General features: G+C 38.9%; 1 long non-coding RNA gene across 2 annotated transcripts; it reads left to right on the forward strand.

The window, feature by feature from the left end:
- Positions 1-4,050: 4,050 nt before the first annotated feature.
- On the forward strand, positions 4,051-11,744 carry LOC108497356. Of its 2 annotated transcripts, none has more exons than XR_001874771.1 (4): positions 4,051-4,147; positions 8,102-8,262; positions 10,271-10,363; positions 11,015-11,744. It is a non-coding gene; the product is annotated as an uncharacterized LOC108497356 (long non-coding RNA). The 2 variants fall into 2 exon arrangements; XR_001874770.1 differs by lacking the exon at positions 4,051-4,147 and adding an exon at positions 6,921-6,998.
- Positions 11,745-13,003: the final 1,259 nt, after the last annotated feature.

Consider the following 13,003-nt stretch of genomic DNA (forward strand, 5'->3'; position numbering starts at 1 on the left):
GCACCAATTTTGCTTCCATACTGCTATCGCAAAAAATTCAACTGAAGAGCTCAGTGTGACTAACAGCCTCTCAGCTGTCTCTTTGTACACCACCTCGAAATGGTCTCTCTAGCCTAACAAGAAGTACCATAAGTGGACATAAAGGACAAAAGAGTCATCTGTAATCTCTGCCTACCTGCTAGTAATGAATATTTTTATATGCAGAATAATGCCAGATTTCATTTTGTTTTGATTGGGGTTCTGGTGGGGGGGTGATGAAGAAAGGGAGGGTAGGCATATACCTAGTTCCAAGCAATATAATCAGTATGAAAAATGTCATCTTATTTCCTTTCAGAAAGTTTGTCACTATCTTAAATAGAATTTGTACAAGGCCAACACATTTATTAAAATTCATAAACTCTTAACTTACCTGTCTATGCCATCAAGTGACAGGCTGTTTTTTATCTGTCTCCATTTCTACAATCTCATTCTCACATGAAAATGGGTTATTTTTGAATGTGGTAAATAGAAAAATTATGTCAATTTGATTTCTCTATCCTTTGGTTATCTTATTCTTTGTCAATCACATTATCCATGTTATGCATCTGAAGCTCTTTGGTTCTCTTCTTCTGTTCCTCTTATCATTCTTATTGTATATATACACACCTCACCCACACATCCACGAACACACATATATAAAGTCTTGACACACAGCACTGACAAGCCCCTTAGATTACCACATACAGATAAACAAATGTGACACTAAATATGTCATCCCTCTTCTATTCAAGTAGTTCTTCAGCTTCAATGCCAAGATAAAATAAATTTTGCCTTTTTATTTTCTGCAGTCTCATTATATATGCAAGTGACTTGATGTATGAAATCTTTTCATTTCTTAGCCATAGAAACTCCTTTTCCCCTCCATAATGAGATGTTTTGATGTTGTTGTTTTAAAACTGCTTTTCTGTACTCATTTGAAAGGTATAAATTTAGAAAATATTCAGAAGTTTATTTATGTTAAGACTGTATGTTAATTTAACCCCTCCTGATATTGTAAAAGGGTATTATAGGAAGGAACTTACTTTCAGCTATGGCCTAAATCAATACTGGCAAAGCCAGCCTTCCCAAATGTAAACCCTCCTCAGGGCTTCGTGACTTTAAATTTGGTCTTAAAGTACCAATACTTTCACCTAACTAAAATCAGTGTGAACTTCAGCATTGACTTCATCAGGAACATAGTATTTAGATTATACTATTTCTGCACACACCTCTCTCAGTATCAGAAGCCATGCATACCACTGGTGAGCATCCTGAAAGGACTGTGAGTTGATGAAAACAAAAATGGAGAAGGGCGTCCTTCAAAATTAGTCTCACATCATTATAGATCCAGCTGTAAAACAATGTGGGGAAGTAAGCTTTATACCTTTTTACATCTAGATAAAATTAGCAGGGAGTTGTTTCTGAAATGTTTGCTCAATTCTGGAATATTCTGTTTTCTTCTCTTTCTCTTACAGAGGAAGTCTTGCTTCTTTCTCTGACATTGTCACCAGACTCATTCCCTGCTGGCCAGCTTTTTCTATCGCTTACCTCTGCTCAGACATTTTGTTGCCTAGGTAACATATTCCATTCATTTCTACTTTTGTTCTAAAACAACCATGAGTCCCTCTTTAGTATTTATCTGTGTCCCTCGAGGTGGACTGGGGTTATTGTCTGTTTGTTTAAAGGGGCCAGGAGACAGCTCTGGTCCTGAAGTGAAACAAATGCTTTGCTTTTCTAAAGTGAGCCAACCAAACCCACCAAAATGCTTCCTAATTATTAAAGGTTGGTTTATTAGGACATAAACATATTACCAAAACAAAATAATTCTGGAAACAGAGAAGCTAAATGAAGCTGTGAAAATAAATTTTCCCCAGGTCCACTGTGTCTGGGCAGGATCACTTCATTCTCCAGCCTTGCTTTGTAGCCCAGCACTTTCCCTGTTTTCCTGAGTTGAACCAGCCTTTGGTGTCCCAAAAAGAGCCCTTGTGGTGGGTTGACCCTGGCTGGATGCCAGGTGCCCATCAAAGCCACTCTGTCACTCCCCTCATCAGCTGGACAGGGGAGAGAAAATATAAGGACAGGTTCGTGGGACAAGATAAGGACAGGTAGAGATCACTCACCAGTTACACTTTCCCTCTATGCCTCCTCTCTTCCTGGGCTCAATGACACTCACAATTCCTCTCCCTCCTCCCCTGTAGTAGAGCAGGGGAACAGGGAATGGGGGCTTTGGACAGTTCATCATGTGTTGTCTCTGCCACTCCTTCACACTCTTCCCCTACTCCAACATGGGGTCCCTCCCACAGAATTCAGTCCTCCATGAACTTCTCCAGTGTGAGTCCTTCCCGTAGGCTGCAGTTCTCAGTGAACTGCTCCAGCATGGATCCCTTCCATGGGCTGCAGTTCTTCAGGAAGAGGCTGCTCCAGTATAGGTCCCCTGTGGGATCACACATGCTGCCAGGAAACCTGCTGCAGTGTGATCTCCTTTATCCATGAGTCCACAGGTCCTGACAAGACCCTGCTCCTTCCCACGAGGTCACAGCCTCCTTCAAGCATCCATCCACTCCGGCATGGGGTTCTCCAGGGGCTGAAGGTGGATCTCTGCTCCCCCATGGACCTCCATGGGCTGCAGGGACACAGCTGCCTCACCGTGATCTGCACCACAGGCTGTAGGGGAATATTTGCTTCGAGGTTTCCATGACCAAAACTTTGCCACACAAACCTGATACAGTCCATTGCAAGAAAGTGCCCTTTCTACACCTGCTTCAGATAATGTACACAGATAAACGTCATGTGTGTTTATGGTCACCTGCTCTAAAACCTGTGCAATGGACACCTGCCTGCTACTTGCAGTTCCATTGCTATATTCTAAATTCTGAGAGCTTCAAAATGTTATCTGCATTCTCTGTAGTCAAAAGAGGTATCCTTGAACTGCTAGACAAGAATTGCAGTTCATCTTCTCTGCCATGTATGTGGTAGCATTTTCCTCAGTTCTAAGTTATGGAATGGTGAGAAAAGAGCTAAAAAATTTTGGTCTAAGCACACATACCCTTCTTACACTACATTGTCTTAGGATCTAGTAAGAAAATGTGTAGAAATGTCTGTTTCATAGAGGTTTATTTCACACTTTTTCTGTACACCCTGAAATAAAAGGTGAAACAAATATTTTTAATAGCAAATACAGTAAACTTGAGAAGTTATTTTCCTAACCTGGATAAATGTTTGACAGATAAAAGTAAAGTTTTACTCAGAAGAGAGGGAAAGAGAAGCAAAAAAGCCTACAAAACCAAAATTAAAATCAAAGCTGAAACAAAAATAAATAATGACAGGAATGTACCGTTAAGTTGAAAACTTATTCGGGACATTTTGGGAAGAATTAATTTACTTAGACGTATCTAACAAAATAAAAGAATAAAAAAAAAAAAACCTGAATGAAAGATTTTTTTGACCCTCTAAGTTCATTTTACTAATATTCAAAACAGGCAATTCAACAATCGCAGGAAATTTCTCTGGGAAAAAAAAAGAAAATGAGAAATGTAAGGTAGCCTTGTTCTGTTGGTGTTGTTAGAAACATTTGCTTCCAAATCCTACGTTCCATGTGGTAAAGGACCATCTCATGTATCTGCTTCCAAACTCTCTATTCCGTCTTTGTACTCGCACTGCATGAAACACAGCTACATTTTATATTCTAGATTTTCACAGGTCCTGTGAGGAGAGGCTAAGGGAGCTGGGGTTGTTCAGCCTGGAGAGGAAGAAGCACAGGGGAGATCTTGTCTCTCTCCACAACTACCTGACAGGAGGTTGTAGCCAGGTGGGCGTCAGTCTCTTCTCCACAGCAGCTAGCAGTAGGATAAGAGGGCACAGTCTTAAGCTGTGCCAGGGGAGGTTTAGGTTGGACATGAGGAAGAAGTTCTTCAAAGAAAGGGTGATTGGGCACTGGAAAGGATTGCCCAGGGAGGTGGTAGAGTCACTTACTGCCATGGTCTGTTAGACAGGGTGGAGTTAGGTCAAAGGTTGGACTTGATGATGTCAGAGATCTTTTCCAACCCAGTTGATTCTGTGATTCTGTGAGAAAAACTCAAAGATTTGATAGAAATACTATTAAGGATTTGGATATTCCTTTGTAAAGCAGGTGAGCACTTTTTTTTCTCTATTTCTTTTTTTTTTTTTCTTTCCCGTCATGCAGTCCAAGATGAAATCTTTATTTTACTGTTTGTGTTACACTGCGGCTGCATAATTCACTGAAGATTTAGCTACAATGATATTAAAGTTACAGAAAATTTTAGAAGTTTTTTATTTTAAAAACATTGTTTCTTTCTTAAGCTCTGTATCTGAGGCCTACGTCTTGGCACAATATTTGAATAATTATTTGGGTATATAGGGTGCTTAAACAAAATGTTCCAATTCTCCTTTACTGAAAGGGGAAGGGTAGTATTACAAACTTATTGGTCACTAACAACTCTGCAATAATGAATTAATGTGCCTGCACAAACAAGAACAGTGTAACTGCAGTCACATTCTAGTTGCCTGTCTCAGAAGATTTACTTTACCTATTGAAAAAATAGCTAAAACAACTCTTTTAGAATAATGAAAAATACTGTGACATCTTGTATGGTTATTGCTACTATCTTTGAAATAATCCTCTTTTATTACATATTGCACATCACGTATTTTATCAGAGCACAGTAATTCTATATTAATTGGAGTATAATCTATGATTTGAAAAGCAGGTTCCCTTTGTAACAGAAAGCCTTTGGATTTTTATATGAGAATAATTAAAAATTAGTATTACTTTATGAGGCTAATAAAGCAAAGCAGAAAGACAATACTGCTGTATTTTAAATTTCTTTTTCTTGTCTCTCAGTGAATGTACTGCTAGTGGTAGTTGTATGAATTAGGTAGCAGCTAGGCTAAAAAGGTGAAATTTGACATGAATTGTAGTTAGGTTGACTTTAGGGCCCTCTGATTCTTATTGCCCAGCTTGAAGTACTGTGAAGGAGCTTGATTTTCAGACGTGCTTGGCACATCAAGAAATCCAAATCTCTTACCACAGCTTGACTTGTGCCTTGATTTTGAAACCGTTGGCCATTATGTCAATTTCTGCTGGTTTTTGGGATCTGTGGATCTTCCTTCACACTCACTACCAGTGACCAGTGTAGTTCAGCTAAACTGCTTGTCATATGTCTACAAGAAATCTATGCTATTTTTGTAATGTACACCTACAGAGATATTACTAGTATATTTCAACTGGCTAGAGCATATGGGGTTTTTTGTCAGAAAATTATGTTGTGTTTCTGTCAAAAACATTAAAATTATTTTTGATTCATTGGCCTCTCAGCCTTGCTGTTATCCCCTGCTCTAGCAGGTTGTGGAGCAGGGAGGACAGCACTGCTGGCCTGGCTATAGGATGAGGAGAACACCTGTCTCCAGCCTTAGTTGTTCCTGGCAGTGGGGGCAGAGCCATGAGGTGGAGAGCATTATTCCCTCCAGAGAGAAGGAAAGAGAGAGGTAGTGCTTCAGTATGTATAGGAAGACACTAGTCATCACCTCCCTTCCCCTTTGACGTGTTAAATGTTGATGTATGCCTATGTAATACACATAGGACCTGTTCCCGTCTGAGCTCTTTGGGCACTCTGTCAGCAGCAGCAGAAAAAAGGGTGTTATTTACTGACATTTCTGGAGGTGCTTGTTGCAGGTGGTGCCAAACCTGCCAGTGCTGCACAGTGAAATGCTGTGGCAAATGCTGTACACCTCAGCCCAGAACTGTTGTTTAGAAAAATTAGTCTGTCAGCATGGTTCAGCTCTTACAAATTACTAATGGATTTTGTGCATGTGTTATCTTGAGCTCCAGTCCTGCTGGTTTTGTGCGAATGTACTTCTGGAAAACTATGTTGTTATAACTAATAACTCTATGTCATGTATACCACTGGGAGGAAAATTCATTTCTGATTTCCATCAGGTTTGTTTTGCTTTCCATCCAGGTGGCACAAAGTCCCAGATCCTCATTTTCCAAATTCTTTTTTTTCCCTTCAGTTCTTTCTTTGAATGTAAGGCCAATATTTATTTTGTGTTTTTCAGACATGCAGCTTTGTACTAGAGTCATGAAATCATAGAATCATTTGGGTTGGAAGTGATCTTAAAGATCATATAGTTTCCAACCCCCCTGCAGTGGGCAGGGATAACTTCCACTGGACCAGGTTGCTCAAAACCCCATCCAACCTGGCCTTGAACATTTCCAGAAATGAGACATCCACAGCTTCTCTGGGCAACCAGTTCCAGTGCCTCACTACCATCACAGTATAGAATTTCTTTCTAATATCTCATCTAAACCCATCCTCTTTCAGTTTAAGGCCAAACTAGGTAGACCAAAGCTACACAGAACCCTGCACCCTATGACAGCAGACAGAAAAGGATGCTTAGGGAGGAGAATGACAACATGACATGCCTAGATCCCTCCCCATTACCTCCTCAGCTTTCAGTTTGTGTTCTAAATAGTGAAGATGGATGATGACTGGAAGAAAAATTAATAGCCATTAGTTTTTCACAGAATGAGGAATAAACAGATAGACAATTTCACTCAGGCATACAAACCAATAACTAAAATAATTTCTCTTAGGCATTTCCAAATAAGCAGTAAGATATCAGTGTCAGAGAATATCTGACATTCATGTTAAAAAGTCTTTTCCTGTGCATAAAGTCACTCATACAGTTAGACGTGGTCTAGATTCAGGATTGAAACCTGTACTGTGACTTGGAGATGAAGCATTTACTAACGACAACGAATCTATCGTAGAGTCACTTCCTACAGTGGGAACCTCTCAATGCTTATGTAGTCTCCAGGTGCAAGGCTGCACCAGGCAGAGCTGGTCACATTCCTAGGAACTAAATTAGTGGAACAGGAGCTTTCAATGTGCAAAACAAGGGCACTGCAAACCCTGGGTAACTCTGCCTGGAATTTTCTGGGCAATCCAAATGGTGATTAGGTAAGCTTTATGTATAAGATTTTATGAAAAATGGGAATACTTTTGCAGATGTTAAATTATTAAACTCTATATTATTTATGGTAAGGTTTTTATCAAAATTAGTCTATTTAGTATTAATGAGGATATACTTTGTGGGATGAAAGTCCAATTAATATTGTAGCTAAAAAGCCATTCAATTTTTATGCTGCATGGACATGACATGGACATTATAGTGTCACAAAACCAGATAGACACAGTGGGAATACTATTTCAGTAGTCATAATATGGGAAAAAATCTCTCCTTTTCACAACTTTGATTCTCAGCTGATGTCAGGTCCAGCATCACAAGTGGAGTTTTGTAAATTTATACCAGTCAAATGCCTGCCAGTGGTAAAGTTCTAAAAGCATGTTTTGTTTCTTTTCTTTATTTTCTTTTGTTTTATTTTTTTATTTTATTTTTATTTTTCTGCCCTTTGTGACCTTTATCTAACTTTTCCTCTCAGGGGATTTTCAAACCTGTGAAAGCAATAGCCACATTTTCTTAACAATAGTGCCTCATCTTACAGTAGCTAGCACACATTACTCAGTAGAATCTGGGGCAATAGTTAAGAATTGATTTTTTTTTCTCTGTAGAAATCCTTAGTGCTGTGAATGGGGATTTTTACTAAAAAATTGATTGCTTGACCTGCTCCTTGATTTGGCTCAAAGCTGCACACCTTACAGTGATTGCATTCCAATGCGAAGGAGCAGGAGTTTTTTTTTTTTAGTTTATTTTTTTTAAGGGTTTTGAAATTTTTTAGCAAATAACCTCTGCCTTGAAGAATGTATAAAAGTGAAGAATACATTCATGATGACTCATTTCCAAAAAAAAAAAAAAGATAGGTCTCCCTGGCTGCATAATAAGTCCTATGCTAGGAGTAAGAGAATCATGTATTATGCATTTCTAACCTAGCATGAAGAAGAAGCATTGGCAATGCTGTGCTAGAGGAGCAAGGCCTGAGGACCTTTCATTCTGATGCCTACTCTTCATGGTCACTTTGAAACTACCAAGCTCTTTGCTTAGTAGGCATCCTCTTTCCTGTAGGGAAATTTTCAATCACATTGATTTACTTTCTGTTTTACAGCTTCAAGAAACAGCAATGTCCAGTGATATGAAACTTTCATGAATGGCTTCAGAAAGCCTAAAAAATGTGTGACCTACCTCTCCCCTCTGTTGTTTCTCAAGACTGGACATTGCTCCAAAGGCCAGAGCAGAAGTAGGCATGACTTACTCATCAAACTTTTGGTAAGTAATGTCATTCTGAATATTTTTTTATTTCTTAAAAGTTGAGCATTGTGTTTTGAAATTTAAATTTGTTAAAGCTCCAACTCAGGCAAGTTCTGTTCAAGATCAGTGCAGCTACATAAATGTTTTCTTGCTTCTTAGGTTAATCAAAATGGAGGGGAGGATTTTGTTTTAGTTTTGTATAAGACTACTCATTCTTAGTAGGCAATGCTACGAGGTAATTTATTCATATCTGTTATAAAATATGCCTGTAATAATGTTTATAATATTAATTTTTCCATCTCTAATGCTAAATGAAAAACACATTTAAGACTCTCAATTTACTGTCTCATCAGTCTAATATATTTTTCTATGTCTATTTCAGTACCAACATTATAAGTAATCTTTTTTAAAAGTATACACACAGTCTCATGTATACTTACATTAAAATGTGAGTTGACTAGTGAATGCTAATGCAGTTTGAAGATTTTTTTTTTAAACAAGTGTAGGCATACAGCTGCAACAATACTTATCTGCATTTTATGCAAAGAGCTTGTATACACATAGAAATTTGTGTTCCAAATCTATGACTAGTTTTACATACTGCGAGCTGAAAGAGCTTAAGATAAAAGGCTGCTTTATTTCAGGAACAAGTCAATAGCTTTTAAAAGCAATAAAATATTGTGGGTTTGTTGAGGGTATTTAATAAATATTTTGACAGTCTTCTTTGCTTCTAAAGAAAACCTAAGCAAAAACATGGGGGCCTAGCTGGAATTCTGTCATCAGCAAAAAAATATTTTCTGTCTTACACTGAAGGCTGAACACACTGATACTCTGTTTATGTCCTATGATCTCACCCTTGCTACTTTAGAGAAAAGATCAAGCAGACTTGTCTGGAAGTGATATGCATTGCCTGTGTTAAACCAAACCACACTGCCTGAGTGAGAATATTACTGTAGTACAGCAGGGAGGCAGTGGTCTCAGATATGTCTGCATGCTAAATATAAGTACATTTTTATCTTCCCCCCCCCCCTTTCTTAAATTTTTTTATTTCTGTGATGCTTAAACAGGACTTTGAGAAACTTATACTGTTCCAGTCCCTTCTTACACCATATAATCACTTCAGGAATTGCCAGGCTCTGTGTGAGAACTGGCTAGTTTTCTTGTCCATGTTGCTCCCACTGGAAAGGCTTCAGCAATGTACCCAGCAAAGGGTCGGGTCTGTGTCTGCCCAATAGTGTGTTGAGAGGAGATTCAGCAAACTCCAAAAGGTTATCTAGGATTTTATGATGCGATACTCTTATCATAGCGAAATTTCCACGAAGCACTGAACCTCCTCTGCTCTCTATACTCTAAATGCAGTGTTTCTAAACCATAATTACCTTTCTTTGCTCCAAAAGTCTATGGCCTAGTTTTACAGAGTGTGGGCAGGGGAGTACATTTATAGCTATTTGTTGATGTGTGTAAGACTGCCCTGAGCTACTCAGATAGCTGGCAGAAGGACACAGCAATTTTTGCCTCTCAAGCTACGAGTCATGTAACAATTGCCTTCTTATGTTTGCAAGACACGGGGAATTAATTGAATGAAAAGCTTAATCAAAATAATTTAACAAAGGAACCATTGTTTTCTACTTATCCATGAAAGAATTCACATTATTTCAACAGCAAAAAGAATTATCCTTGACAAAACTTGACTGTCAAGATTGTGTATCCTCATGAAGTAATTCAGAGCACATTCTCTCCTCTTGAGAGAGATAAATGCAGAGAAAAACGTGGTTTCTTTACTTATTTAATTTCACTGGTTTTGTTCACACAGCAGTTGCACTTTTACATCTTAATTTTATACCCTGTGTTAGGAGGTGTAAAGTTACAAAGTGTATCCGCTTGGTATATTTCTGTAGCCAAAATATTTATATGGGATATGCTGCTGATGTTACAAGCTCAAAAATCAGCACAGATGGGCCAAGATGTCTAAAAAAATCTTTTAATGTATTTTTTCTGTGGATGGGGTTGGTTCTTGAACTGGCAGATATGCATGGCAGTCAGACTGGAGAAGAGAGACGCTCCCTTCCTTGTTCTGCTGGAGTACCTGTGGTTTGGACTTCAGTCACTGTGTACAGCAGTAAGTCTGTGAGGAAAAGCAAGCCATATCTTACTGTTTCTAAGAGACAGGAAGGAAGCACAGAGTTTTCCAAGCTATCTATGTCAGGTTTATTAGGTATCTAATGCTGGTGTTATTAATTACCTGTAGAGCAAATGGAGAGAACAGGTGTCTCTTACAGATGGCTCAGAGCCCTAAGTTAGGTGGCTACATGCAGGCAGTATATACCCTGCTCAGAGACCTGTTCTAGGTCACAGGGGCTCCTGGGGTTGCTCCAATGTAAGTTTTCGTTGCTAACAAGTCACATTGTGGTGCACTACTTGATTATTTTTCTGCTGAGTAATCCATCTTATTCCCCAAAGCAATTGAAACACAGCCAGCCCAAACAATTTCCCATTAAGTAAAAAGATGTGTAACAGCAATTAAAAAAAAGTAGCTCACTACAAGGGTTTTTTAAACCTTCTGCACTTCTATTCCAAGGTCTTTTCCTGTTAATTTAATTTGCCGTTTAGGAGTGAGGAAGGAGAGGGTCTGTCTCAAAGAATCACATTTTCTAAGTTATGTCTGCAGTTTATTTTTTCCACCCTAAACCAAAAAACATTATGCCATCTTGGGATAATAAAAAAACATTTCTAGAAATAAATTATAGAACTTATTTTTCTTCTGTTGCAGGTGAAACAAAGCAAATTGCAAGCCGTAATGGATCTGGATACTGCCATTTATTTATGAACCAGCAAGACTAAATCTTTTACCCTGCTTGTTTGTCCCACACACTTATTCCCTTGCTTTACCCTGGGCTTTATTCTGAAGTCTCAAGTTTCCTATCCTGCAGAGAGGTCAATCCAGGAAGGATAGGCAGAAAGTCATGCCACTTCATGCTCTCCACTGCTCAGTCACCAGTTTTGGGTGTTAGTGGGCAAGGTCTCTGATTGCTCAATTGTCATGGATTTCTACCCAATAATCTGAATTCCAGGATCCTGCACCTTCATCTTTCCAAGACTGCTTCCTCTTTTTGGGAACCCTTCTTTTTCACACCTGCTCTTCTTTTCAGAATTCAAACCCTCAGTTTCCTGATCGAAATAGTCCCTGTGCAGAAGCACAATGTGTGACGAGACTCCTGGTTGGCAGTTCTCACCTTTTAATCAACTGGCAGACTGGAATCATGTCACTTTTCTTTCATTCACATGCTCTGTATGTGCATTCACCTACATATATGCGATAATTTGTTAGCTAGCTGTCAGCACTACTAACTTCATTTTTTTTCACCTTAAAACACCTCCTAATGACAATGATCTTTACATGCTTTTGTTTGATGCTGCCATTCAGTTCAGAACCTATTTCCTTGTAAAGACCAGGGTCAAACACAGATGCTTATTGACAATAAATTGAGAAGTCAAAGGGAGTAAGAATTTCCATTTCAGTGTGCTCTTTTCCTCCCTCCTTTGTTACTTGCATTTACAAGTCAGTCAGGTTGATCTGTCTATGTTATCCTTTAACTATACCTGATGAAGCATAAGACTTACATCATTGTCTTCTTTGAATACTTTATGGATTACTCCAAAGCAAATGGTATGAGTAATGGAATTCATCAGGTTATGTGTGAAAACATAAAATGACAAGAATTTTTAATCTGCCACAAAAAGCTTTGCCCCATCGCTGGAAACATTGTTGGAAGCATTCAATGACAGATTGATCGGGGCATTGAGCAACCTGATCTAGTTAAAGGTGTCCCTGCCCATGCCAGGGGAGTTAGAACTAGATGATCTTTAAGGTCTCTTCCAACCCAAGCCATTCTGTGATTCTATGATTCTATGAACTTCAGGGTTATTTGCTAGAGGAAGGGCATTTACCAAATCCCTAAGTCTAGTGGTTAGGGTGCAGGACTCTCACCGCTGTGACCCGGGTTCGATTCCCAGCCCCCCGGGCAGATGGAGCTCGTCAGCCCTGTAAGGCAATCCATCTAAGAGAAGGTCACTCTAAACAAACCTACATCCTGAGAACCTCACTGCCACTGTCCAAGCTTGCTCGGCCCCGGCAGATGAACCTCAGGATTAAAGGGTGGGCTCAGTTCAGCGCAAGCTGTGTCTCACCTAAAAAATCCACTGCGCAGGCTCGAAGGGTCAATGACCTTTCCCAAATCTTCGCTCGCGAAGACTGGCCATTAAAGGTTAAAGTTCAAATATGAAGCTGATACTGCTAAAGAGAAGAGGTTGCTTGGGTGATTATGGTGATTTATAGTAGTAACTTGAGTCTCTCTTCTCCTCAACTACCAGCAAAAAGAGATTTTCTGCTCTCTGTTGTAACTTGAATGTATTCAGTAAAGTACCTTGTTTTGTCCATTGACTGCAGATTGTTCTGCTTCTGCAGATCTGAGATATTAACGCATAAGAGTACTGACAAACTTCATGTAAATTTAAAAGATATCTTGAAAGGTTGTTAGAATAAATATGGGGGTTTTTTAGTCAATATTTGTGTTGTATCCATCCAGTCAAACTTACATAGCTTTTAACATACATAGCTTTGATCAGGTCCTTGTAACTGACAAATTCCTCTCCATCATTTGTTCTATTCAAAGAACTTGGTTTTGAATGGAAAATACAAAAGTTTTGGTAATTTTTGGGAAATGTAGGGGGTTGAGATTTTTATTAATCTAGCTATGTG

This window comes from Lepidothrix coronata, unplaced genomic scaffold (assembly GCF_001604755.1).
Source record: "Lepidothrix coronata isolate B3197 unplaced genomic scaffold, Lepidothrix_coronata-1.0 Scaffold47, whole genome shotgun sequence".
Lineage (NCBI taxonomy): Eukaryota > Metazoa > Chordata > Aves > Passeriformes > Pipridae > Lepidothrix > Lepidothrix coronata.